This window comes from Oncorhynchus keta, chromosome 29 (genome assembly GCF_023373465.1).
Source record: "Oncorhynchus keta strain PuntledgeMale-10-30-2019 chromosome 29, Oket_V2, whole genome shotgun sequence".
Classification (NCBI taxonomy): domain Eukaryota; kingdom Metazoa; phylum Chordata; class Actinopteri; order Salmoniformes; family Salmonidae; genus Oncorhynchus; species Oncorhynchus keta.
In genome coordinates, this window is record NC_068449.1 from 34,653,466 (window position 1) to 34,679,655 (window position 26,190).

The window sequence follows — 26,190 nt, forward strand, 5'->3', positions numbered from 1 at the left end:
GACAATTTGATGTGTTGACAGCTTTCAGGGAAAACAAAAGTTCACATTTAATTTTCTTTACCTCTCTTGAAACTGACCTTGGTCTTTCACAGGAGATATAGAATTCATGTAATATTTAGTTTTTGCTATCTTGTAGAGGTCAAGAAACAGGGCTATTTCTTCTCCATTTGCTCTTTTCACATTTCCTTACACATGCACACACACACATGCGAACACACATGTACACACACGCGCACCCTCCAAACACAGTCATGTCAATATCTTCTGGGTTTATAGGTTCCCTTTCAAATCTTTCCTCTGTGGGTTGGAGCATGTGCACAGCTTCAAATAAATGGACTGCCTGCTCGGAAACAATGAGATTTTCTTCAGCTCTGACAAAGATCAATCTTGGCTGCAAGCAAGGGAGGCATACTCAGCCTGGCAGTAGGGTGCAATGCACTCTGATTCTATCTCAACCGTAGACCTTTAGAGAACCACCTCTTTCGCTCTCGCTCTGTCTGTTTCTCTCCTTTTCTTTCTTCTCATCTTTATCCATCTGTCTCTGATTCTACCACTCACACTCTGCGTAGGGTTTGTATGCATGGACAGTTGAATGAAGGATCCCTATGGAGCACTGGGAGTTGAGGATTATGTAAAACCATTTGGAAGAATTTATTACCAAAGTGATTTTTTTCTAAATGTGCACAATCCCTACGACACTGAAGATAAATACCGTCTTTATTTCAATAGATGAAACAAAATGATACTAGAACAACACAGTGGAAATATTTTAATATGCTCCATACAGGACTACAATATGAACCAAAATCAAAGTTTATTGTCATAAAGCTTACTTATATCCTGCAAGTTGCAAGTTCATCTCTCAACATGGCAACAACAGTAATATTGAAGTAAGTAGAGTTTTCAGTATAATAACATATAATATAAAAAGAAGGCACTGAGAATTTTTTTACAAATACAGGAGGGGGATATGGAGAGCAAAGTGTTTGCATTCAAAACATTTTTGTTTGACCCTTATTTTACCAGGTAAGTTGACTAAGAACACATGATCATTTACAGCAGCATCCTGGGGAATAGTTACAGGGGAGAGGAGTGGGGATGAATGAGCCAATTGTTAGCTGGGGATGATTAGGTGGTCATAATGGTACAGTATGAAGACCAGATTGGGAATTTAGTCTGGACACCGGGGTTAACACTCCTACTCTTACAGTAAGTGCCATGGGATATTTAGTGACCACAGAGAGTTAGGACATCTGTTTAACATCCCATCCAAAAGACAGCACCCTACACAGGGCAATGTCACCAATCACGGCCCTGGGGATATTTTTTTAGACCAGAGGAAAGTGTGCCTCCTACTGGCCCTCCAACACCACTTCCAGCAGCATCTGGTTTCCCATTCAGGGACTGACCAGGACCAACCCTGCTTAGCTTCAGACGCATGCCAACAGTGGGATGCAGGGTGGTATGCTATATGAACCGTACCTTCCAGCTGCTTTACCCAGAGGTGTATTTTCAGGAGGACAGGTGAGCATAGTAGAGCTGTGACAGTCCCTAAATGTGAGATGTCAGTGGTAACCATGAGGAGAATGTCCTCTCTCTGCAGTCCCACCCACAGACCCAGGCACAGCCGCAACCCTTGGGGAAAAAGTGCTGGATGCTCAGATTACAAATTACTGTCAGAGCAAATTGCCATCAGTCGGTGTTATCAAGTCGCCAGCAATTTCTTTTCCTCCTCGTCAGAAAGTATCGAAAGTGACGTCCAGTCAGACGCAAAGTTCACAGGTCCACATTTACCACATCAAACGCCGAAAAGGCTTTTATGAAAACTATATCAAAGAACTCAGTCAGAGGCCTCTAAAGTTTAAACATCAGGGGAGAGATAAAATTGACACCATTTCTCAGTGAAAGTAAAGAAGTCCCAGTTTATTCTGAAAGCCAGGGACGAGCAGCAGCTGCTCTGCTCTTGTTCATCCATTCTATTTTACTAGGTTTTCATGGCGTTTTGAGAATCAAGTCCCTCAGTTCAATATCAATAAATGAATATACTTCTTACAGACTTAATATTTCAGTGTTCCCATGAGACTTCCTTACAGTAGGCTACAGTTTGAACACAGCAGATTACCACAAAAAAACTACTGAAGGATATTTCGTTTAAAAAAAGCTCATGCACAGAAAATTGGTAGAGTTGAAAATGCGATGAAAATTAATTTTATTCGGTACATGGGAATTTACCTGCAAATACTATTAAGTACACTACGTCATCGCACACATCCTTTTATGCGTAACAAGGCAATCTTCTGCCAATTCTGTCAATCACAAATAATACAGTCATGGGTGGAAACTCTACAATTCACTTGAAAAGAAAAGGTATCATGGGAAATATGTCAATTCAGCTTTACATAATTTATTGTTAAAAACAACACCCCAGAATCACTTGCCATAGCAGTGTTTTTGCATAACACTAATAGGAGTTAACTCTATATTAATACTAGTGTTGAATATAAATAACACTGTGAGTGTTAATTAGCCCATAGTGATACATTTTTACACTACAAAGTGTTAAATTAAGACTAAAAATGTAAGCCTATAATCAGAGTACATTTTACACTCTAGAGTGGGATCATATGTTATCTGAGATAGTGTTAAAATTACCTATTTTTAAGTGTTTATTTAACAAGGAAAATTGACTCTGTATACGACTTTGGACGGCAGGTATCCTAGTGCTTAGAGTGTTTGGCCAGTAACCAGAAGGTTGTTAAATCAAATCCCTGAGCTGACAAGGTAAAAGTCTGTTGTTCTGCTCCTGAACAAGGCAGTAAACCCACTGTTCCTATGCTGTCATTGTAAATAATAATTTGTTCTTAACTGACTTGCCTAGTTAAATAAAGTTAAAATAAACAATAAAACACAAGACTTCCCTCAAAGTATCCTAGTTTCCAACCACTGTGCCTCCTGTCTGTGTGGGTGTGGCTGCTATGGCACATGCTTAATTGCATCTCTGCCCATTGGCAGTGTTTAACGACAACGTGTGACGACAGATTGGGCTGGGAGAGCAGAGTGGTGGGCAGAGTGCGTTGCACAGAGAGAGAGAGAGAGATGTGTGCTTGGGTGTGACTGTGATCGCCGGGGCAGTAGAGGAATGAAACATGGAGTTTGCATCCCTAATTACACCCCTTTCCCTTTATAGTGCATTACTTTTGACCAGGGCCCATACAGCTCTGGTCAAAAGTATACTCTACGAAAAATGATGTTCCTCAAGGGTTCTTTGGGAAGGGTGATGGTTCTATATAGAACCCTAATGATGTGAATAACCCTTTGAGTGCATCAATGGTTCTTTACAGTTGACAAAAGGGTTCTTTGCTCTTTTAGTGATGATTCACATGTAGTGGCAGCGGCTCTTTAAATATTTTGGGACGTGGATTGTGCACAGCTTTTTTTGTGCAGCCATGGATGAGAGTGCCATTCCAGTTGATCTAATCTGTTGTTTTATGTTGTAACATGTTATCAATGACTATGGCTAGTAATGGCATCTTGTGAAAGACTAGCATATGGCCTTGTGTCAACTGAGAACTGTTGTTTTAGTCAGTGGTTCTCAATTCTCTCCCTTAGGGACCTCAATTAACGCATTAATAACACCTATGGAATTTTATGGCTAACCAGATTAAAAAACCCTGTGTGGTTCTTCAAAATGATCTACAAAGAATTGTTGAGATTGAGAAAGGTTCTTTATAGAACCATTCTCCATACGGGTTCTATAAAGAACCATAAAAAATAGTTCTATATTTTTTTTTTACGGTTGTTAATAGTTTAATTTATTAGGATCCCCATTGGCTACTGCACATGCAGCAGCTGCCCTTCCTGGGGTCCACATAAAACATACAAATGCATGCCAAAGTACAGAAGAGAAATAGATAAGAGCAACAAGATATTACATTCAACTCTAAATAAAAGATAAAATAAGAGTTATAGGAGATACACAGAGAGACAACCAAAACAAAAATATATTATTATTCATATTCTTATACACAGTAACTTAAATTAGATATTTAGAAAGGGGAGAGGGGCTTTGATAAAAAAAATGCTTTTGTATCTGTTTTTTAAAGCTAAACTTGCTTTTTGCCCGAGTAACCTAAGAAAGGGTTCTTTATAGCACCATACAGGTTCCATTTAGAACTGTATGAGCATGGTTCTTTATAGAACCTTAAAAAAGGTTCTAAATACTGTAGCACCGAAAAGGGATCCTCTATGGTTACAAGCCAAAGAACCCTTACTTGGCACTATGTGGAACCATTTGTTTTAGTGTGTAGTGCACTATATTGGGAATAGGGTGCCATTTGGGGCTCAATCAGTGCCAATGAGATGAGATGGCCCCTACACTTAACGAGCACCAAGGATCCACAACACTACTTTTAAACGTACCAGCTCAGACCGAAGGGCCAAGTTAGCAGTCTTTAACTGCATTCTGTAGTAGTCTGTTAAATGTGGTATAGCTATACTCTATATTGCTCGGTTGGCTAGAGTATGGTGCTGGAAACACCAATGTTGTGAGTTAAGTATTTGTGTTAACAATTGTAAATGAAATGAAAATACATTACCCTGCATGACATCACATTTTTTAACATTACTTGAGGCCTATTGAAAGTGAGGTCTTTCAACTTGCTTTCATCTTTTGACTTGCTGCTGGTACTTGCTGTATTCCTTTTCTAAAAGCAGGAAAGACTTTTGAAATATTCGAAAAAAAGAAGAAACTTGCACAATACTCTTGCTGGTATCACTGCTCTTGATACTAGCAAAAGCAGTTTGCGGGTTTCTTTTTTTCTCTCATCTTATTCAACTGTTACCATGCACCTGCGACAAAGCTCTAAGCTCTAAACACGTCATTTCCGGTCACAACTTGCAGGCTTGTTTTCGAGTTGCTGTGCGTTTTGTTGCCAACCTATTTTGCTACCTGACAACTTTACGGTTTTCACTTTTTAATTACCGTTCATATATTTATTTATTTTTTCCTCAACTTTTTCACTCCGGACGCTTTATCTGGACACGATTCATCAGGACCTCCAACAGTCGAAGCTAAGTAGTAACATTAACATGATGCCTTCTAATTGTAGTCGCTGTACTCGCCTTACGGCGAGGATAGCTGTGCTACAAGCCCAGCTTCAGACGCAATCGTTAGGCAAGGGTAATTTCAGTGTAGGAAAGGATGAAACCGCGTCTGTGCCACCAGTAAGTACAGATAGTAGTATAAATCCCCTGGCACAGTCCCCGCAGCCGGACAACTTTCTCAAGGAAAGGAAATGCTGTAGGAAAGCTCAACCGGTGTCGCTCATTCAGCCGACAGAAACTTTCAACCGGTTTTCCCCATTAAGCAGCGGGTCGGAGTCAGAGGCCGCCGAAGCTTCCCACCATTAACTCTGACAAATTGAAAACTCTAGTCATTGGCGACTCCATTACCCGCAGTATTAGACTTAAAACGAATCATCCAGCGATCATACACTTGTTTACCAGGGGGCAGGGCTACCGACGTTAAGGCTAATCTGAAGATGGTGCTGGCTAAAGCTAAAACTGGCGAGTGTAGAGAGGATAGAGATATTGTTATCCACGTCGGCACCAACGATGTTAGGATGAAACAGTCAGAGATCACCAAGCGCAACATAGCTTCTGTGTGCGTATCAGCTAGAAAGATGTGTCGGCATCGAGTAATTGTCTCTGGCCCCCTCCCAGTTAGGGGGAGTGATGAGCTCTACAGCAGAGTCTCACAACTCAATCGCTGGTTGAAAACTGTTTTCTGCCCCTCCCAAAAGATAGAATTTGTAGATAATTGGCCCTCTTTCTGGGACTCACCCACAAACAGGACCAAGCCTGGCCTGCTGAGGAGTGACGGACTCCATCCTAGCTGGAGGGGTGGTCTCATCTTATCAACCAACATAGACAGGGCTCTAACTCCTCTAGCTCCACAATGAAATAGGGTGCAGGCCAGGCAGCAGGCTGTTAGCCAGCCTGCCAGCATAGTGGAGTCTGCCACTAGCACAGTCAGTGTAGTCAGCTCAGCTATCACCATTGAGACCGTGTCTGTGCCTCGACCTAGGTTGGGCAAAACTAAACATGGCGGTGTTCACCTTAGCAATCTCACTAGGATAAAGACCACCTCCATTCCAGTCATTACTGAAAGAGATCATGATACCTCACATCTCAAAATAGGGCTACTTAATGTTAGATCCCTTACTACTTAATGTTAGATCCCTTATAGTCAATGAACTAATCACTGATCATAATCTTGATGTGATTGGCCTGACTGAAACATGGCTTAAGCCTGATGAATTTACTGTTTTAAAGGAGGCCTCCCCTCCTGGCTACACTAGTGACCATATCCCCCGTGCATCCCGCAAAGGCGGAGGTGTTGCTAACATTTACGATAGCAAATTTGAATTTACAAAAAAAAAAATGACGTTTTCGTCTTTTGAGCTTCTAGTCATGAAATCTATGCAGCCTACTCAATCACTTTTTATAGCTACTATTTACAGGCCTCCTGGGCCATATACAGCGTTTCTCACGGAGTTCCCTGAATTCCTATCGGACCTTGTAGTCATAGCAGATAATATTCTAATCTTTGGTGACTTTAATATTCACATGGAAAAGTCCACAGACCCACTCCAAAAGGCTTTCGGAGCCATCATCGACTCAGTGGGTTTTGTCCAACATGTCTCTGGACCCACTCACTGTCACAGTCATACGCTGGACCTAGTTTTGTCCCATGGAATAAATGTTGTGGATCTTAATGTTTTTCCTCATAATCCTGGACTATCGGACCACCATTTTATTACGTTTGCAATTGCAACAAATAATCTGCTCAGACCCCAACCAAGGACCATCAAAAGTTGTGCTATAAATTCACAGACAACACAAAGATTCCTTGATGCCCTTCCAGACTCCCTCTGCCTACCCAAGGACTCAGCCTTGTCTCAGGATGGTAAGTTGGTGGTTGAAGATATCCCTCTAGTGGTGTGGGGGCTGTGCTTTGGCAAAGTGGGTGGGGTTATATCCTTCCTGTTTGGCCCTGTCCGGGGGTGTCCTCGGATGGGGCCACAGTGTCTCCTGTCCCCTCCTGTCTCAGCCTCCAGTATTTATGCTGCAGTAGTTTGTGTCGGGGGGCTAGGGTCAGTTTGTTATATCTGGAGTACTTCTCCTGTCCTATTCGGTGTCCTGTGTGAATCTAAGTGTGCGTTCTCTAATTCTCTCCTTCTTTCTTTCTCTCTCTCGGAGGACCTGAGCCCTAGGACCATGCCCCAGGACTACCTGACATGATGACTCCTTGCTGTCCCCGGTCCACCTGACTGTGCTGCTGCTCCAGTTTCAACTGTTCTGCCTTACTATTATTCGACCATGCTGGTCATTTATGAACATTTGAATATCTTGGCCATGTTCTGTTATAATCTCCACCCGGCACAGCCAGAAGAGGACTGGCCACCCCACATAGCCTGGTTCCACTCTAGGTTTCTTCCTAGGTTTTGGCCTTTCTAGGGAGTTTTTCCTAGCCACCGTGCTTCTACACCTGCATTGCTTGCTGTTTGGGGTTTTAGGCTGGGTTTCTGTACAGCACTTTGAGATATCAGCTGATGTACGAAGGGCTATATAAATAAATTTGATTAGATTTGATTGGATTAATGTGCAAGTGCCTTTTGACTGATATACATATATACATCTCACAAACTAGAGATTAGATATTTTTGTCCTTCCTGGTCTGAATGGATAGCATCTGAAAAGAAAAGTCGGTCAGTATAAATCTGGAGGGAATATTTATAAAAAATGCAGAGAAATAATAGTCCAGAAATGATAGGGGAGCGGCTACTTGCTCCTTTATGGAGTTGATACGACAGCCATTTCCCACTTTAATTCAAAGTAAATGGACAATGCATTTCATAGATAATTAAAGTTGAGAAAAAATATTCCCTTAACTAATCTAAATTACTTTCTAGAAAAACAGTTGGACATGTTGTATTTGGCCACTATACTACTTCATGAATTATTTATTATTTTCAGCAGTGATGAATATATAGAACTGTGGGCACATTGATAGTGCCTCTATACACTGCCATGACTGGTTAAGTGTAAAAATTACTAGCTGATACTAAGTGCTGTATAATGACAAGGAAATTATCTGTTTATGAACTTGGGCTGTTACTATTACTATGTTACTATTACTATGCTTCCTCTTAGGTACTTTACTTTAAAGGATTGTATAGAAGTGTTGAGTGTAGAAAGAAAGGAGGGAGGGGACTAAGAAGTGATTACCATGCGTCACTTTCAAGTTGAAAGCAGTTCAGGATTTAGCTTCTGACTCATCAAAACAAACCAAACCCATGACTACGGATATAACTCAAAGCCATCTAAATCTCAGAGAATATTCACCTGTTTACTCTCAGTTGCTGCGGTAGTATGAACCCAGTTCAAAGCTATAAGATATTACTGTCAGACAGAACCAACACAATGTTTGACAAAGCTGGAAGAGGATTGCGCCCTGGTGAACCAGGTTTACATCAAACTGGTCTGTGATTATTTTATACTAATACAATTGCTCAGAGAAAGAGATTTTGCTTAATAAAAAAATAATAAAAAAATGAAAAGAAGATTGGGGTCAAAATTATTGGATCCCCTGTTTTCAATACTCCAGTACCCCCCCTGGAGACTGGAGAACACATTGGGAAAGATCTTAAACCAGTGATATTTATCTGGTCGGTTGCGACCCAAATCGCGGAAGGTTTTGAGTGGGTTGCTGGTGTCTGAGTAAAGAAATACTCATGTCTGAAATACTCCAATCTGAACATAATTCTTTAACCAGGTATAAAGTGTGTAGAAATTATAATGAATTTAGTTTAAAAAATAACATAAAAATCTCTGAACAACTTATCTTGAATCACAGTATTTTTTAATATAGAGGTATTAGCAAGGTTATTTTGGTTGATTTTCTGGTATCAAACCAGTGAGTTTATTAACATTTTTCAACAAGAATATGGGCAACATTTTATTATTGACAATAGAAAAGGTGGGAATGTTCTTCCCTTTGTTATATACAAGTTTGGACAAAACTACTCATTCCAGGATTTTCTTTATTTGACTATTTTCTACATTGTAGAATAATAGTGAAGACATCAAAACTATGAAATAACACATATGGAATCATGTCGTAACCAAAGTGTTAAACAAATCAAAACATATTTAATATTTTAGATTCTTCAAAGTAGTCACCATTTGCGGGGCGGCACATAGTCTAGTGGTTAGAGTATTGGGCAAGTAACCAAAAGGATGCTAGATCAAAAGGAAAGGAAGACCCAGAGTTACCTCTGCTGCAGAAGATAAGTTCATTAGAGTTACCAGCCTCAGAAATTGCAGCCCAAGTAAATGCTTCACTCCACATCAACTGTTCAGAAGAGATTGTGTGAATCAGGTCTTCATTGTTGCACATAAACCACTACTAATGGACAATAATAACAAGAGACTAGCTTGGGCTAGTTTGGGCCAAATCTGAGATGTTTAGTTCCAACCGCCGTGTCTTTGTAAGCCGAAGAGTAGGTGAACGGATGATCTCTGCATGTGTGGTTCCTGAAGCATGGAGGAGAAGGTGTGATGGTGTGGGGGTGCTTTGCTGGTTGCACTGTCTGTGATTTATTTTGAATTCCAGGCACACTTAACCAGCATGGCTACCACTGCATTATGCAGCGATATGCCATCCCATCTAGTTTGCGCTTAGTGGGACTATTATTTGTTTTTCAGCAGGACAATGACCCAACACACCTCCAGGCTGTGTAAGGGCTATTTGACCAATAAAGAGAGTGATGGAGTGCTGCAGCATAAACCCTGGCCTGCACAATCACCTGACCTCAACCCAATTCAGTTGGTTTGGGATGAGTTGGACCGCAGAGTGAAGAAAAAGCAACCAACAAGTGCTCGGCATATGTGGGAACTCCCTTAAGATTGTTTGCAAAGCATTCCAGGTGAAGCTAGTTGAGAGAATACCAAAAGTGTGCAAAGCTGTCATCAAGGCAAAGGGTGACTACTTTGAAGAATCTAAACTATATTTAGATTTTCTAAACACTTCTTTGGTTACTACATGATTCCATGTATGTTATGTCATAGTTTTGATCGCTTCACTATTGTTCTACAGTGTAGAAAAAAGTAAAAATTAAGAAAAACCCTTTGAATGAGTAGGTGTGTCCAAACCCTTGACTGGTACTTCATTCCTGCATAGTTTTCCAGATTGTACTTGCGCGATTATTTTTGTGATGGGAATATTGGGTTGCGACTGATCCAATCCGGTTCAATTGGGTTCCGAAGCAAAACCAGTTGACCCACTAACTTAGACCATTCCTCCAAACACACTCTTTCCAGATCCTTGATATTCTCCTACTGTGCTTATGGACTGACCTCTTCAATTCAAATCGCAGGTTTTCAATGAGGTTCAGGTCTGTAGAGTGAGATGGTCAAGTTCTTAATTTCTCAGTGGATTTAGATGTATGCTTGGGGTTATTGTCTTGCTGTAATATCCACTTGTGGCCAAGTTTCAGCCTCATGGCAGAGACTACCATATTTTTGGCTAAAATGTTCTAATACTTGGTTCAAAAACAAACATAGACTGCCCACCCCAACTCACACCCTGACCATACTAAATAATGACAAAACAAAGGAAGTAAAGGTCAGAACGTGACAGTACCTCCCCCCAAGGTGCGGACTCCGGCCGCAAAACCTTAACCTATAGGGGAGGGTCTGGGTGGGCGTCTGTCCGCGGTGGCGGCTCTGGCGCGGGACGCGGACCCCACTTCTCCATTGTCTTAGTCCGCCTTATTGTCCGCCTCCGTGGCTTTCTAACCATGGCCACCCTTCTCAATGACCCCACTGGACAGAGGGGCAGCTCGGGACAGAGGGGCAGCTCGGGACAGAGGGGCAGCTCGGGACAGAGGGGCAGCTCGGGACAGAGGGGCAGCTCGGGACAGAGGGGCGGAAGCTCGGGACAGAGGGGCGGAAGCTCGGGACAGAGGGGCGGAAGCTCTGGACAGAGGGGCAGAAGCTCTGGACAGAGGGGCAGAAGCTCTGGACAGAGGGGCAGAAGCTCTGGACAGAGGGGCAGAAGCTCTGGACAGAGGGGCAGAAGCTCCGGACAGAGGGGCAGCAGCTCCGGACAGAGGGGCAGCAGCTCGGGACAGAGGGGAGGTGGCTCTGGCGCCTCTGGGCTGAGGGGCTCCGGCGCCTCTGGGCTGAGGGGCTCCGGTGCCTCTGCAGCAGCGCCGGACAGGCGGGAGACTCCGGCAGCAGCGCCGGACAGGCGGGAGACTCCGGCAGCACTGGACAGGCGAGGCGCACTGTAGGCCTGATGCGTGGTGCTGGCACTGGTGGTACTGGGCCGAGGACACGCACAGGAAGCCTGGTGCGGGGAGCTGCCACCGGAGGGCTGGTGTGTGGAGGTGGCACTGGATGGACCGGACCGTGAAGCGTACTGGAGATCTTGAGAGCAGGGCTGGCACCAACCGCCCTGGCTGGATCTTCACCCTAGCCTGGCAGATGTGGGAAGCTGGGATGTAGCGCACCGGGCTTAGCACGCGTACTGGGGACACCGTGCGAACCACGGCATAACACCTTGCCTGACCAGCACCACGCCCACCATGGTTAGCACTGCTAGGAGCACTGTAGTGCTGAGATGGCACAGGACGTGCAAGGCTAGGGAGAAGCACAGGAGGCCTGGTGCGTGAGGCTGGCACAGACTTCACCAGACCCTTAGCACGCACGTCAGGATGAGTATGGTGAGCTGACCCAGGTGCCATTAAATCCCTGACACACTCCATCGGGCGAATGTCATGCCTCATGCACCAAACCAGCAACTCCCTCATATCCCTCTCCTCCAATTTCCCCATGAACTCCTTCACAGTCTCTGCTTCGCTCACCTCCAACACCAGCTCTGGTTCTGAGCTCCTCCTTGGCTCCTCACGATAAATTGGGGGAGTTGGCTCAGGTCTGACTCCTGACCCTGCCACGCTCCCCCTGTGCCCTCCCCCAATACATTTTTGGGTCTGACTCTCGGGCTTCCGTCCGCGCCACCGTGCTTGCTTCGCCAACCTCATTCTCCTGTAACCTTCCGCGCACTGCTCCATCGAATCCCAGGCGGGCTCCGGCACTCTCCCTGGGTCGACCGCCCACCTGTCTATTTCCTCCCAAGTAGTATAGTCCATATTCTCCAAGTAGTGCAGCCTCTCGCACTGCTGCTGCTGCTGCTCCTGCTCGTTACCACGCCGCTTGGTCCTGTTGTGGTGGGTGATTCTGTAAGGGTTTTCTTCTGGTGAAAGAGAGGCGGACCAAAATGCAGCGTGGTGGTTATTCATGTTTTTAATAAAGACGACTGACTATACATGAACAGACTAAACAAAACAAGAAAAGTGAAAACCTAAACAGTCCTATCTGGTGCAAACACAGAGACAGGAACAATCACCCACCAACACACAGTGAAACCCAGGCTACCTAAGTATGATTCTCAATCAGAGACAACTAATGACACCTGCCTCTGATTGAGAACCATACTAGGCCGAAACATAGAAATACCCAAATCATAGAAAAACAAACATAGACTGCCCACCCCAACTCACGCCCTGACCATACTAAATGATGACAAAACAAAGGAAATAAAGGTCAGAACGTGACACAGATGGAAATATAACGTTTTGAAAAAACAATACATGTGCAGAAAATAACTCAACCCTACTGTAAAATATAGTGGTGGATGTTTTAAATTATGGGGCTATTTTGCTTCCACTGGTCCTGGGGCTCTTGTTAAGGTCAACGCCATCATGAACTTTACCAAGTAAGAAGAAATTTTATCCAAAAACCTGGTTGCCTCTGCCAGGACGATGAAACTTGTCCACAAGTGAATCTTCAAGCAAGCACGCATCAACATCCATGAAGAAATGGTTAATTGACCACAAAATCAACCTTTTGTAATTGGCCATCTCAGTCTCCGGACTTCAACCCCATTGAAAACATGTGGTTTGAATTCAAGAGGCAGTCCATAAGCACAGTCAAAGGACATCAATGCTCTGGAAAGAGTCCGTATGGGGGAATGGTCTAAGATGCCTCAAAATCTCACAATTTTAGAAAAAGACTTGGTGTCATTATCCTTGCAAGGGGAGCGTGCTGGAGTATTGAAAACAAGGGATCCAATCTTTTTTGAATACTTTTTTATGACTTGTTAAACAATTTCTATTTCTCTGAGAATTTGTATTAGTATTAAATGTATATATTCGTTTACATTTTTTTTGAGCATACAATATAGATCAGTATTTGTATTATTTATTTTATACAGTCTTTTCTGCTCATTTTCATCAAGAGATCTGACACGTTCTGACCTTAGTTCCTTTGTTATGTCTTTGTTTTTAGTTTGGTCAGGGCGTGAGTTGGGGTGGGTAGTCTATGTTCTTTTTTCTATGTTGTGTTTATGTGTTTGGCCTGGTAGGGTTCTCAATCAGAGGCAGGTGTCGTTCGTTGTCTCTGATTGAGAATCATACGTAGGTAGCCTTTCTCCCAACTATATTTTGTGGGTGATTATTTTCTGTTTAGTGTTTTTTGTCACCTCACAGAACTGTTTCGGTTTAGTTTCACTCTCTTTGTTATTTTGTTTAGTGGTCCGAGTTTAAATTTATATGAATATGAACACTTACCACGCTAGTAGTGCATAGGGAACACCGTGCCATTTGGGATGCACTTTTTGTGAATTCTTGCTGTTATGTCAGTCTCTGTCTCGACCTTTTTGCCATCCTCATTTATATGTAATACCTTGACTGCCCTAAATCTACCAGAGTGATGTAAATGTCATGGGTCTGGCTGGCCAACCATAAAATTCCCACAGATAAAATACCAGAACTCTGGGATAGGTATGGTGGGGGCTGGCCTGTATTTTTTCCATTTATTTTTGCCCTATGAAAGTTTAATTAAAAGATATAATCTTTATTCTAAGCCCCCTAACACTACTGCTTCTCTAAGTCAGGAGGTTATCTCTAGTTGGTTCTGCTTCCCACTATAGGAGAACATCGCAGTGAGCATGCATGGGTCCCAGCCCCAGTCAGAACCTATAATGTTTATTATCACATCCGCTACCATGCCCCACTGCCACTGAACCCTATTGAGAAAGTCCCTTTTCAAATGTGTTTGTTTATCACACATCATGTTACAGATATGTTTAAATGATAAAGGAAGCATCCAAGTGTTGTTTTCATGTGGCAGGACATGAGGACGCTTTGAACCAGCATCGTACACACGTCATGCTTGCTTTGAAAATGTGTGTGCCTTAGAAACGTTGGTAAGTTTACCCATTACATTGTTGGGAGCATATATAGAGAGTTTGCAAAGTTCTTTCTTCTTTTTTATGCTGTCATGTACCTTTCCACAGAATCAGCACCATGGACCGCGTCTATCAATGACAGTACAGGACTGACCATACATTAACATCTTATCCTTGTCCTTATTCTGGACAGATCCTCTTGGAAACTGTCCTGAAATTCTAAAGCAAAACTCCTCAGATAACTAACTCCATCTATATCCAAACAGACAACACTTCCTGGAACTCAACTACACATTTGATTTGTTTGTCGTTGCCTTGGTAATTACACCGAATGACCAATCAAATGGCTAAATTGTGTATAATCGATCATAACCCAATCCCTCAGTCTGAGTAAGCTCTGGTCTGCGGACCTCTGTGTGCCTCATTTATGCAGACTCATAATCATATCTCAGACCAGAGGGGTTGTAATGGAGAATAGGGGAGGACAGTCATTTGCATGAGAAACGGTTCGATTGGTGCATGGCACTGTGCCACACTCCCTTGTTCCATCAGAGGCGCAAAGTTAAGGGGAAGGACATGAGGACGTGTGTCCAGTAATTGCTATTAGGATCAATGGCCTGTGATCAACCTGAGCCTCATTGATCACATGTTGATTTATGGCTTTGGAAGTCCATGCCATTTGGGATGCAGCTCAAAGCCTTTTGATCCAATTGTTAAGTTTCTATTTTAAGCATTGGAAATCAATGTATGTACATTTATATACACATAAAACATTTTGATATTGAATCATGTGCATTCGAATAATAGCCAATGACAAAGTTTCTACTGTTTGCATTGCGATGGTTAGGTCTCAGTAATACCTTGAGTGTGTCATTATCGTCAATTGAATTAAAGTCTAGTAGTTTGACATTTAGCTTTAGTCAGCATTTAAAGGTTGTGGCCTGAGGCTAAATATATGATCCTTCTGCGGAGCGTAGACGTTGCTAATCCAATTGTGGATATGTTAACACAACAGGATGCATCCGGCTGCATACGTATTGATGGCAACCTAATCCCTACATAGTGGTGCCATTTGGGGGATGCATCCACTGAGTTGTAGCCTGTGCTTATAACTGCAGTTCTCTGTATTAATGTATTCTATTGTATATAACCGGGATTACTATTTAATCTTCCACTTTTCTTTCTATAAAGACATATCAAAAATCCCTGATATTCTTGACAGTATCAAGTACTTAAATATGCACAGAGCCAGACAGATCACGTACATATAGCTCCAAACGGACACCACAGCTGAGATACAGATGCTGAATGTGAACTCACCATTGCACAAAGACAAGTGTAAAATACAAACACACTAAGCGGGGGTGAGGCCACTCAGAAAGGTCCAGCATGATAGATTTTTATAAAATGCAATGTGAGGCAATACAAAGATTTAACCACCTGGCAACCTGTAGCCCCAGCTACAGCGGCTATGAGATTTGATATCTGTTATATACGCCAGTAGAAACCAGATAATTATGTGCATTAGTGGTGTATTGACAGGAGTGGGACATGATGTATGGAGGCTTGGGCTGAAGGTAATTAACTTTGGATGTTTTTATAAAAAATGCTAATACCACAACCCTGAAGTGATAACTGCAGTGTGTGGGGGCACTAGGAACACCATATTTTATATTTGAATATTTTATATTTGAAGACTTATTATACAAGATGATGCCACACAATAAACCTGTCTGTAGTTTTAGTATTCAGACCTGTAAACTGTAATGCGTTGGTGTAAAGGTTGAGATTATGCTGAAGGCAATAGGTTGCATGATTTAAAGAAAGAACCTATAGCGCATTGTATGTACCTACAACTCAACTATATTGCCTTTATGGAAAAATCACATGATTTCACAAATTAACACGTTTGAAATTACGTTTTTTTTTTACCACTTCACATGTGATGAAAAACAGGGAAGATCAGATAAAGGATATTTTTTATTGAAATCAAATAGGGAGAGCCAAGAAAATGTGTTAACCCTCCACATCTCTCAAGACCATTAGAGCTCTGGGCTCTCATTCTTAACCCTTGTGTAGTCTTAACATTCTGTATATTCACCTTGTCCTAAGGGTAAAAAAAATGACCCTCCTTCACTAAACCCCAAAATTAAAGCAGCTTAATTGAATTTTAAACCCCAATCTATTTTAAACCCCAATCTATTTTTCATGGTGGGGGTGAAGGCAAACTTTGATGGGAAGGCCTCTCTCCCCCTTGTTGCGAGGAGTGCAAGGGGGAGCTCAGGCTTGTTCTTTCTAACTGTGCCAACCATGGTGATCTTCCTCTTCTCTGAAAGCTCCTGGCTGAGTTCATAAATGATGAAGAAATTGTCACACGCGACATTGTGTCCCCTCAGTCCATCTGTCACATCAAGCACAACCCGAATCCCCTGGTTCTTCTCCGGGCCTCCACTGGTCGGCTTCCCTGTTTAGACTTGCATCTTCGTCACATGCCACCCATATTTTGATGCCATACTTTGCTGGCTTGCTGGGAATATACTATCAGAAAGGACAGCAATCTCACAGAAAACAATCACATAAATCAATCATTTTACAGCAATGCATAATACAATTAAATGTGAAAATCACTTACATTACAGATATATATATATATATATTTTTACCTCTGAATGGAACCAGTTGCTCATCCACTGATATTCAGGCCCAGGGCTGTAGAGGTATGGCAGACACTCCACCCACTTCTCCCAGACCTCTCTTATGGCAACCAGTTTGTCTCTTGCAGGTCTTGACTCACTGTTACCAAATCGTAGCATTCTTGAGAAAATGTGAAAGACTTTCAGTGGCATCGTGGCACGGAAAATTGCCCTTCCACTCTCTGCATCCCAGAGACTACATTACAATGGCACCGAAGAGGAAGGCTGAGGTTTTGCATGTCCCCAACCGAATGTGTTTTTGTTCATTTATTTGAGTTGTTCGTAACTTATTTTTAACTTATTTTGAACATAACCGGCCCAGATCCCTGAGATTTGTATGGCAGCAGAGAAAACGGGGCCATTGGGGGCTGCCTTCTGAGAATTCTTAGGGGATCGAATAAACCCCCACTTCCTTCTATTCTGCTGGCAAACGTACAATCTTGGAGAATAAAATTGACTACCTACGCGGAAGATTACACTATCAACATACAGCTGGCTGGTTATACGATGTACCGGCAGGATAGAACAGCGGCGTCTGGTAAGACAAGGGGCGGCGGACTATGTCTTTTTGTAAATAACAGCTGGTGCACAATATCTAAGGAAGTCTCGAGCTATTGCTTGCCTGAGGTAGAGTATTTCATGATTAGCTGTATACCACACTATCTACCTAGAGAGCTTTCATCTGTATTTTTTGTAGCTGTTTTACATACCACCACAGACGGAGGCTGGCACTAAGACAGCATTGAATGAGCTGTATTCCGTCATAAGCAAACAAGAAAACACTCACCCAGAGGCGACGTTCCTACTAGCCGGGGACTTTAATGCAGGGAAACTTAAATCCGTTTTACCAAATTTCTATCAGCATGTTAATAAATGTGCAACCAGAGGGAAAAAACCTCTGGACAACCTTTACTCCACACACAGAGACGCATACAATGCTCTCCCCGGCCCTCCATTTGGGAAAATCTGACCATAATTCTATCCTGCTGATTTCTGCCTAGCTAACAAGCAAAAATTAAAGCAGGAAGCACCCGTGACTAGATAAATAAAAAGTGGTCAGATGAAGCAGATGCTAAGCTACAGAACTGTTTTGCTAGTACAGACTGGAATATGTTCCGGGATTCCTCCAATGGCATTGATGAGTACACCACATCAGTCATTGGCTTCATCAATAAGTGCATCGATGACCTCGTCCCCACAGTGACTGTACGTACATACCCCAACCAGAAGCCACAGGCAACATCCGCACTGAGCTAAAGGCTAGAACTACCGCTTTCAAGGAACGGGACTCTAACCCAGAAGCTTATAAGAATTCCCACAATACCCTCCAACGAACCATCAAACAGGCAAAGCATCAAAGCAGGACTAAGATCGAATCGTACTACGACGCTACTCTGACGCTGGTCAGATGTGGCAGGACTTGCAAACCATTACAGACTAAAGGCAAGCCCAGCCAAGAGCCACCCAGTGTCACAAGCCAACAAGATGAGTTAAACTACTTCTATGCTCGCTGCCCTTTCACTGCCCTTTCCCACCTGGACAAAAGGAAAACCTAAATGAGAATGCTATTCATTGACTACAGCTCGGCATTCAACACCATAGTGCCCTTAAAGCTCATCAATAAGCTAAGGACCCTGGGACTAAACACCTCCCTCAGCAACTGGATCCTGGACTTCCCCCAGGTGGTAAGGGTAAGGTGCGTGCTCAGTCCCCTCCTGTAATCCCTGTTCACTCATGACTGCACTACAAGGCACAACTCCAACACTTTCATTAAGTTTGCCGATGACACAACAATGTTTGGCCTGATCATCGAGTGCCAAAATCAAAATTTTGTAACCATCCAGGGTGGTGATGCTGGTCAGGCAGCGAACGGTTGAAAAGCATGCATTTGGTTTTACTAGCGTTTAAGAGCAGTTGGAGGCCACGGAAGGAGTGTTGTATGGCATTGAAGCTTGTTTGGAGGTTAGATAGCACAGTGTCCAAGGACGGGCCGGAAGTATATAGAATGGTGTCGTCTGCGTAGAGGTGGATCAGGGAATTGCCCGCAGCAAGAGCAACATCATTGATATATACTGAAAAAAAGAGTCGGATTGAAGAGGATTGAACCCTGTGGCACCCCCATAGAGACTTCCAGAGGACCGGACAGCATGCCCTCTGATTTGACACACTGAACTCTGTCTGCAAAGTAATTGGTGAACCAGGCAAGGCAGTCATCCGAAAAACTGAGGCTACTGAATCTGCCGATAAGAATATGGTGATTGACCGAGTCGAAAGCCTTGGCAAGGTCGATGAAGACGGCTGCACAGTACTGTCATTTATCGATGGCGGTTATGATATCGTTTAGTACCTTGAGCGTGGCTGAGGTGCACCCGTGACCGGCTCAGAAACCAGATTGCACAGCGGAGAAGGTACAGTGGGATTCGAGATGGTCAGTGACCTGTTTGTTGACTTGGCTTTCGAAGACCTTAGATAGGCAGGGCAGGATGGATATAGGTCTGTAACAATTTGGGTCCAGGGTGTCTCCCCCTTTGAAGAGGGGGATGACTGCGGCAGCTTTCCAATCCTTGGGGATCTCAGACGATATGAAAGAGAGGTTGAACAGGCTGGTAATCGGGGTTGCGACAATGGCGGCGGATAGTTTCAGAAATAGAGGGTCCAGATTGTCAAGCCCAGCTGATTTGTACGGGTCCAGGTTTTGCAGCTCTTCCAGAACATCTGCTATCTGGATTTGGGTAAAGTAGAACCTGGAGAGGCGTGGGCGAGTAGCTGCGGAGGGGGGGCGGAGCTGTTGGCCGAGGTTGGAGTAGCCAGGCGGAAGGCATGGCCAGCCGTTGAGAAATGCTTGTTGAAGTTTTCGATAATCATGGATTTGTCGGTGGTGACCATGTTACCTAGCCTGAGTGAAGTGGGCAGCTGGGAGGAGGTGCTCTTGTTCTCCATGGACTTCACAGTGTCCCAGAACCTTTTGAAGTTGGAGCTACAGGATGCAAACTTCTGCCTGAAGAAGCTGGCCTTAGCTTTCCTGACTGACTGCGTGTATTGGTTCCTGACTTCCCTGAACAGTTGCATATCGCGGGGACTTTTAAAGAATGACCAGGCATCCTCAACTGAATGAGGATGAGGTCAATGTCCTTCCAGGATACCCGGGCCAGGTCGATTAGAAAGGCCTGCTCACAGAAGTGTTTTAGGGAGCGTTTGACAGTGATGAGGGGTGGTCGTTTGACTGCGGCTCCGTAGCGGATACAGGCAATGAGACAGTGATCGCTGAGATCCTGGTTGAAGACAGCGGAGGTGTATTTGGAGGGCCAGTTGGTCAGGATGACGTCTATGAGGGTGCCCTTGTTTACAGATTTAGGGTTGTACCTGGTGGGTTCCTTGATGATTTGTGTGAGATTGAGGGCATCTAGCTTAGATTGTAGGACTGCCGGGGTGTTAAGCATATCCCAGTTTAGGTCACCTAACAGAACAAACTCTGAAGCTAGATGGGGGGCAATCAATTCACAAATGGTGTCCAGGGCACAGCTGGGTGCTGAGGGGGGTCGGTAGCAGGCGGCAACAGTGAGAGACTTATTTCTGGAGAGAGTAATTTTCAAGATTAGTAGTTCGAACTGTTTGGGTATGGACCTGGAAAGTATGACATTACTTTGCAGGCTATCTCTGCAGTAGACTGCAACTCCTCCCCCTTTGGCAGTTCTATCTTGACGGAAGATGTTATAGTTGGGTATGGAAATCTCTGAATTTTTGGTGGCCTTCCTGAGCCAGGATTCAGACACAGCAAGGACATCAGGGTTAGCAGAGTGTGCTAAAGCAGTGAGTAAAACAAACTTAGGGAGGAGGCTTCTGATGTTGACATGCATGAAACCAAGGCTTTTTCGATCACAGAAGTCAACAACTAAGGGTGCCTGGGGACATGCAGGGCCTGGGTTTACCTCCACATCACCCGTGGAACAGAGGAGGAGTAGTATGAGGGTGCGGCTAAAGGTTATCAAAACTGGTCGCCTAGAGCGTTGGGGACAGAGAATGAAAGGAGCAGATTTCTGGGCATGGTAGAATATATTCAGGGCATAATGCGCAGACAGGGGTATGGTGGGGTGCGGGTACAGCGGAGGTAAGCCCAGGCACTGGGTGATGATAAGAGAGGTTGTATCTCTGGACATGCTGGTTGTAATGGGTGAGGTCACCGCATGTGTGGGAGGTGGGACAAAGGAGGTATCAGGGGTATGAAGAGTGGAATTAGGGGCTCCATTGTAAATTAAAACAATGATAACTAACCTGAACAACAGTATACAAGGCATATTGACATTTGAGAGAGACATACAGTAATCAGATATTGTTGTTTCCGGCGCCGACAGAGATGGCCGCCTCGATTCGCGTTCCTAGGAAACTATGCAGTTTTTTGTTTTTTTTACGTGTTATTTCTTACATTAGTACCCCAGGTCATCTTATTACATACAGTCGAGAAGAACTACTGAATATAAGATCAGCGTCAACTCACCACGCAGTACGGTCCAGTGAGTGTTTGGGACGCGGCGATTCAGACGGTTAGTAGGCCAGGGCTAAACAAGGTAGCAGTTAGCGGACCGGGGCTAAACAAGCTAGCAGTTAGCAGGCCGAATTAGCAAGCAAGGAGATAGCAAGGGCTAGAAAGTTAGCCTTTGGGGGACGTTGCGATGGGGTGAGTCTGTTTATTCCTCTTCATGCGGTGACATCGATAGACCGGTCGTGGGTCCGGATATTGTAGCCCAGGAGTATGCTTCGGTGGTAGCACAGGAGCTCTGGCCGGGCTAGCTTCAAGCTAAGTGGGTGGAAATGCTAGCCAGGAGTAATCATCCGGGGTTGCGGTTAGCTAGATAGCTAGTTGTGAAGAATCCAGCTGAAAATGTTCCGTTTGCGGTGGGAATCCGGGGATAAGAGTCGCGTTGTTCGAACTGGCGAGAGCTTTCCGAGCTAAAGGTTAGCTGATGACCGGTTAGCTGAAGACCGCTAGCAATGGTTTGCTGACTGATAGCTGGTAGCTAGCTGGTAGCTAGCTGGCTAGCTTCAGTTGAGGGGTTCCGGATCCAAAGTAGATATAAATACTTTAGAAAAAAATAGCTACATTGGGTGAAGTGGGTTGCAGGAGAGTATTTAGAAGTTGAGGTTTAACAAAATGTTTTAAAAGATATATGAAGAAAAATATGTTTAAATAAACTATATATACAAGGGACACGACACGACAAGACGTTCGACTGCTACGCCATCTTGGATAACATTAGTAAGCAATGCTTTAAAGAAATGTTTATTTTGTCTGAAATTGTTTTAATTTTGTCTGTGAACTTGAGTCATGTGTGGGGTCATGTGTGGGGTCATGTGTAGGGTCGTGGAGGGGAGATGCTGCACATGCACAAGAAAGTTTTGGTGTTGTTCAATCAGTAGCACACATAATCTAAATTTCTCATTGTGTGTGTGTTTGTGTGTCTGTGTTTTTGTGGTGTGTTAATGATTTTATAGTTGCCGGGTCAAAATTGACACTAAGATCTTTGTACCCTGGTGGTGTACAGCTTTCATGGAAATATGAACAAAAGCGATTCACTTTTTCTAATGTTGGGGTCACTCTAGGAAAAGTCATCCAATTTCAAGATAACCACCTAAATTATATTATTTTTTCTATGCTGTTGAAAGGCTAGGCGTCCTGCTAGCGAAACAACTTCCGGTGAAACTTGAAGGCGCGCAATTCAAATAAATAATCATGAACATGGATATCAAACATTTAGGTACATATACAAGTGTCTTATATTGGTTGAAAGCTGAAATGATTGCTTTAATAAAGAACTGTACATATTCATACGGAAATATGAAATCTGCATGTAAAACATTTACATTTGACATGAGTCATTTAGCAGATGCTCTTATCCAGTGACTTACAGTAATGTATTGATCTTAAGATAGCTTGGTGAGAAATCCATATATCACAGTCAAATACGAACATTTCATTCCAATGGATAGCGTTAAACATTTAAATCTATTAATTTAAAATCTGAGAACAGTAATATTTCACACACACACATTAAGGTGCCGAGAGAGAAAGAGAGAGGGAGCGAGAGAGATGCTTCATCCCTTTCTCTCTCCTCATATTCTTTTTATATGAATCATACTGCTTTGCCAAGTACTGTGAGATGGCTTCCAATTCTTTCTAGGCAATTAACAATACTTGGGCTTTTACAAAGTTGAATAAGATCTCTGAATATCTAGGTCAGATAGAATTATGAAATCTGAGACAACAACCAAGAAAATAACTTTGTGTTCATCACCAAACACAACTCAGTTTAAAACCCTTCCTGCCTCTCAAAGAGATGAAGTGATTGAACCGGTGAGAGAGATCTCTCTGTCAGCAGATCTCACTGTCAGCAGTCTGATTCTCTGCAGAGATATGATAGAGGGTTGTGATTATCCAACCTGCCCTCAGGGGTAGACATAACGTAGTAAAAGAAGATCCGGGACACTCAAATTAGTATGATATGTTTAGTATTTTATGTATTCATTTGTGGTTGTCCATCATCCATTCCATATGATTTCTTACAAATCACAATTCGTATGATATGTTAGGATTTCAAATTTGTTGTGGCTAACATTAGCTAGGTGGCTAACGTGAACTAGGATAGGGGTTAGGATTAGGAGTTAGGTTAGGGTAAGGGTTAGCTAACATGCTAAATAGTTGCAAAGCTGATAATAAGCTAAAATGCTGAAGTTGTCCTTGATGAGTTTCGAACACGCAACTTTTGATTTATAGACATTCACGTTATACACTTACCCATCCACCCTAACTAATCATTTTTTAGTAGAAGTAACCTCCTGTCTTATGTAACCATACCAAACAGAACATATCTTACTAATTGTGTTTACTATGTTACGTCTAGTCTTTGAGACCTGGCTGGATTATTAGGGGCTGGGTTGGGGGGGATTCATTTATGACAGACTCCAAATTGATAACTGTAATCGTGTGCTAGGGAAAATCCTATTTAACCGACCCCAGCCTCCTCCTGGGGAATCTTCCCCAGTTTGTATGTCATCCCTTTGTAATTACTTTCAGAGAGAGAAAGAGATTCCTTCAGAGGCTAACTGGGCTTAGAGTGTTTGGTTACTGCATACTACATACCAAGGACATGATCCTTGTCCTCAATTGCTCCATATCATACCGTCCATCAAAACCAGATATTTTATACGATTTTAGCAGAATATCTGTCTGAAAGCAACCCTTACAAGATGCTCGCTGTGTCATTTGCTCATTGATGGCTACCTTATATCTAATTTTTTATAAGTTTTGCCTTTGAAATACACTACATCACCAAAATGTGATGTATGTGGACACCACTTCAAATTAGTGGATTCGGATATTTCAGCAACACCTGTTGCTGACAGGTGTATACTGTACATCTGAGCACAATGCCATGCAATCTCCATAGACAAACATTGGCAGTAGAATGGCCCGTACTGAAGATCTCAGTGACTTTCAACGTGGCACCGTCAACAAGTCAGTTCATCAAATATTTGCCCTGCTGGAGCTGGTCCCAATCACTGTAAGTTCTGTTATTGTGAAGTGGAAACGTCTAGGAGCAACAAGGGCTTAGCCGCGAAGTGGTAGGCCACACAAGCTCACAGAACGGGACCGCTGAGTGCTGAAGTGTGTAGCGTGTAAAAATCGTCTGTCCTCAGTTTGCACACAATCCTAAAATCAACACAATCCGCACACAATCCTAAGATCAACATGCGCTATGCCAAGCGTCGGTTAGAGTGATGTAAAGCTTGCCGACATTCTCTGGAGTGATGAATCACACTTCACCAACTGTCAGTTCTACGGACGAATCTGGGTTCTGCGGATGCCAGAAGAACACTACCTGCCCCAAGCATGGTTTGGGCTAGGCCCCTTAGTTCCAGTGTAGAGAAATCTACAGTACACAATGACATTCTAGACGATTCTGTGTTCCCACTTTGTGGCAACAGTTTGGGGAAGGCCCTTTAATATTTCAGCATGACAATGTCCCCGTGAACAAAGCGAGGTCCAATGGTTTGTGATGGTGCCAGCTCACTTTAAATGCATTCAAATGTTGTTGTGACATTTCTTCCCCGGTCTACTTATGTAAAGCTTCTTTAAACAAGTTGTGTTAATTAATACAATAGTAATGAAGTCCCTGCTGAAATTGGGGAGAATCACAAAGTGTTAGAAGTTACAGAAGAAACTGTAGTTGTTCGTCCCAATAGGGTGTGCTGTACGTCGTAATCCATTGAATTAGGAAAAACGCCGTAGCCAGCTGTTAGTGAGTCTCAGTGGGGTGTACTGTATGTAGATTGGCTGTGCGTCTACTCTACATACTTCTTTAAATTCAATGAATCTACTCAAATGGAAGTCTCATAAAACAGCATTCTGAATGTGTCATAATTACTGTAATTTGCAATGGATGATGACAACTTGTTTGGGATAAAGTTTCCAATGGAAAAACAAAGATGAAGATTTCTCAGTGGCATCACTTTGGTTTAGATTGACATGAATGTATCAATAATTCATTTTTGCAATACAATGGATTGAGGTCTGTATTCAAGAGTTATGAAGAATAACATTATATTCAAGTTCACCTAATTGAAACTACCCACAGACAGTCTCAGTGGACACAAGCAGAATACAAATTTTGGACACAATCAAACAAACCTGTGTCCCTCAATAGATCTCGATGATGAAAAGATATTGGCATTATTAAAGGCCCAAGGCAGATGTTTTTATCTCAATATCAAATCATTTCTGTGTAACAATTAAGTACCATACTGTGATTGTTTTCAATTAAACTGGTCAGAACGAAACAAAAATTGCTTTGTATCAAAGAACATTTCTCCAGCAAGAATGTTGCTAGGAGTGGTCTGAGAGGTGAGGGGAAAGAGTTCTCTTTCCCCTCACCTCTCAGACCACTCCTAGCAACACTAGCTGTTATTGGCAGAGAGTAATGGAACTCTTTCATATTAATATTGGTTTATTAACTAATTTACCGGTGATGTCTGGCCAAAACTCCAACCTACTCAGGCTGACATTTCAGGTGGTCTTTTCAAACAAACAGCTTTTATACTTAAAGGGCATTGTCATCATTTTCACAATATTATTCCAACCTCATAGTGTAGAACTATACTGTATATAAAACACAGGAAAATCACGTTAAC